The sequence below is a fragment of the Capsicum annuum genome, chromosome 9, assembly GCF_002878395.1.
Source record: "Capsicum annuum cultivar UCD-10X-F1 chromosome 9, UCD10Xv1.1, whole genome shotgun sequence".
Classification (NCBI taxonomy): Eukaryota; Viridiplantae; Streptophyta; class Magnoliopsida; order Solanales; family Solanaceae; genus Capsicum; species Capsicum annuum.
The window spans coordinates 43,844,224-43,848,168 of NC_061119.1; positions in this window are offsets into that span (position 1 = coordinate 43,844,224).

The window sequence follows — 3,945 nt, forward strand, 5'->3', positions numbered from 1 at the left end:
AACCCCTAAACCCCCTAATTTTGTTTCAATTGGGCATTTTTTGCCTAATCATCAAAATGTATATAGAGAGTGTATTACACTCGTGTGACGTGGCAAAAATGCCCAGTAAAAAAAACACGTGGCAAAAATAAATATATGTGAAATTGCTGATTTTTTTATTCTTCTATTTAATAATAGTTTTTAAATTAACAAAAATAAAAAAAACACCCCCCACCCACCCGTCATCTTCTTCACTACCCCCACCCCCCCCCCTCTTCTTCTTTACACATACACACACACAAAGCCCCCCGCCCCCCACCCCCACCCCACGCCCTACCTTTTTTGTCTTCACACACACACAGAGATCGTCCTCATCCCCCCCACCCCCGTCGTTTTGATTTTTTCCATTCTTGATAAGCAAAATCATCAAAATAACAAATAGTAAATCAGCAAAATGTCAAATTTTGCAAAAGAACCCATCATAGATTTAGCAAAAATCTTGATATTTTCCATTCTTGCAAAAAACCCATTATACATTAAGCAAAATCAAACCAACCCAAAAAGAAAATACAGTAAAATCATCCAAAATAGATGCATTTCAACTTTTCTATGTTTGATTCTCCATTATTGAATATTTTGAGCAGCAAAATTGAAGACACGATGCAACAATATTAGAAGCAAAATCAAAAAAGTTTGCTAAACAAAGAGAAAATGAAAAATCTCCATCACCAAATAAAAGTATTTGATGAAATGAAGAATAATGTTGTATTATTTTCTCTTCTTCTTCGTCTTTTTCATTTATTACTATTGGGTTTTCTTCTTCTACTGTTTCCGCCATATCCGCCATAGCTGCTGCACTTTTTTCTTTTTATTTTTTTACTTTCTTGATTGTACTGGTACTATTGGGGTTTGATAATAATTTTTTGAGGGTGGGGGTGGGGGTTGATGAAGATTCCAATGAATGTAGTTGGGGGTTAGGGACGATCTGGGGGTGGGGGTGGGGGTGGGGATTGATGAAGACGATGATGAATGGGGTGGAGATGGGCATGCTTTTTTATTAATTAAAAATTATAATAATTAAAAATTATGTTAATCAAATAATTTAAATATAAATTTTTTAATTAAAAAAAAGTAAAATATTTTTATTTTACTATTCATGTGCCCAAGGGGAGTGTAACATACTCTCCTTGCCAAATCAGCATTTTGTGCCTGAAAGGTACCAATTTTAGCACTTGAGGTGCCTGATAGATACAAGCCTTAGTTTAGGGGCCTATGTGAATTTTCGGAACAACTTTGAGGTCCTATCGATGGGTTTGGCCAAGAAAAAAATATACATGCCCAACATTTACTTTAGCAAACCACTTGTTCACTTCTAACACAACTATTTCCCCTTCATTTCATCCGGTCAATGGCTTACACGATTTGAAAAGGAAAAGGGGTCAAATTTACTCCTTTATTTTGGAAAATTGGCTAAATATATTTTTTATTTATTTTGGAATTAAATTTATCTTCGCTATCATACTTTGGGATCAAATTTGTTCCTCGATTTTAAAAAATTGACTAAATATATCCTTCATCATACTTTGGTGTTAAATTTATCCTCATGTCATACTTTGATACCATATTTACCCTCGTTGTTAAGAAACTTTTCACATGTATCCTTCCTTTTAACCAAAAAAAACTCAAATCAACATTAATAACCCCCTTCCCTCCTTTTTTTTTTAAAAACACTCTAATCTAATCCGTTTGATCCGATCCACAAAAAATACACAAACAAACATATCCATTTCTTAATTTTGTTGTTCGAATTTTCTAAATGAACAAATATACTGCTCTTTTCAACAAGCAACATTGGTAGATTGTTTACAAATGAATAAAAAGTAAAATAGAATGAGATAACGCAAAAGCATGAAACTAGAGAAAAAATCTATAATAAACTCTGCTCCTATTTAGTTATGTTCAGATTTTAAAATTTGATATGCAATTCTACGATCATCTATATTCTAAAATTGGTGGATAAATTTTTTGATGATGAAAAATTCGTGTAGATTCAAATTGTATAAAAAGGCACAAGAATGAATAAATATCATGATTGGCACATAGGGAGACCTTATAACTCAATCATCTAGAGAAATATTCAATGGGCCTAATCAGGTGTATTTGACTGTCAAGTGCCATTTATCATGAGCTCTATACTGATATGGATTCATTAACTAAGGGAGAGGTATATTTGTTTGTATTTGTACTAATGCAAATTCATTTTTCATAAATTATGGACTGATAAATATTCAGTGGCTTAATCTCGTTGAAAAAATCTAATCAATAGAATAATGGGGGATGATATATTTGTTTATCTTCTTTGTGGCTCGAGTTGGATTGTATAGGTTAGATTAGTGTATTTTATTTTTTAAAAATAAGGAATTTAACGTTGTGTAATGACCCTTCAGGTCATTGTCTGTATTTTTGCTTATTTTGCTGATAAAGCTTTGTCGTAGCTGCCCCAAGTCATTAGTGACTTGCCGGAATCTATAGATTGGTTACCTGGCGGTTTATTTGTTTTTTTAGAACCACTTTCTCAATTCAAAGTCTTCGTTGGTCCTAATTGACCACCAAGCAAAAAATCTAGTAAAACAACCTTAAATGCAAAATTTGACTTTGCCAATGCGTTCAGAACATCGAAATCTATGTGGTTACATATTTTATTTGCTCGAAACAAACTTTGAATGCATCTCGAGGCATTGGCTAAAGCCCGAGACCAAGTTCCAAGCTTCAGCCATGCCTGGCATAGTAAGAGATGTTGCGACTATGGAGGTCTAGGTACGAATGCGGTGCCATGATCGCGGCCAGGTGGAGGGCGCTACCACGCTACCCGAGACCTAAATGAAACCTATTTAAGGGTTGTCTTGCCTGAAATTTTAGCCATTTTGTGCCTCCCCCTTAAGATACAAACCCTAATGGAGTGTAAATCTTTCAAGTGATTCTTTTGGGTTGATTAGGAGCTTAGCCAACTTGTGAAATTGAATCTTGATACAAATCTAAGGTAATATTCCTTCTAGTTGGTGTTAATTCTTGATTTCTAGACCCAAAACCTTTTAAGTCTCAATTGCAGCCAAAAATGTGATTGATTTACTCAAATTTTTTGGGGGTTATTACTCCCTAATGATAGTTGAACAATGGGTTGGTCTCGGAAACTCATTTTTCAAAGGTGGAACCCACTTGGGGGTTTGGTGTCATTTTTGAACTCATGGCACAATGGTGCCATAGTGGGTATTGTTATTTTTGTTGTAACACTTAGATTGTATTATTGATAGCATGGCTCGTGGAAGAAGCAGCTTCAAGAAATGGAAAGGCAAAGCTTGTTGGTTCGTAAGTTGCTTGGACTCAAGGTAGGTTAGACTTACTTGTAGTTAGATTGATCTTGATTGTAGCATAGTTATTGATATCTTGTGATATTGGGCGGGGTTTAGATGATATGGTTGAATGGTAATATTTTGTACTAGTTGAATCTTATAGGTTATTGAACTTGCAAAGAGTGATGCTTGACCCTCGCCCTAGAACCTTGGATAGTTGTACTAGTAGTCTCATGAATAGTAGGAGAACACTTTAGTTGCTCTAATAGATGAGAATGACATTTCTCCTTAACCTTAAGGGTATGTTGATCTAGGTATTGCTTAGTTAGGAAATGACCTTGGTGTTGGGTTAACTTAGAAAGAATACTAAAAGAAGACTTCCCTGTAGGCTTAATAAGGATTGATAAGCACTTATGGTGTGATTTAGATAACTTAGCCTAATTTCAGGTAGAAGTTAGTCTTGTGATAGCGAACTTTCACATTCTTGGGGTTTAGGAATAGGACTTGACCCGCCTTAAGCTTGAAATATGAGATTTCTTAGAGACCTAGATACTTGATGAATGTCTAAATTATGTTATTGAGATTATAATGGTTAAACTCGGTTGTCGGATTATGC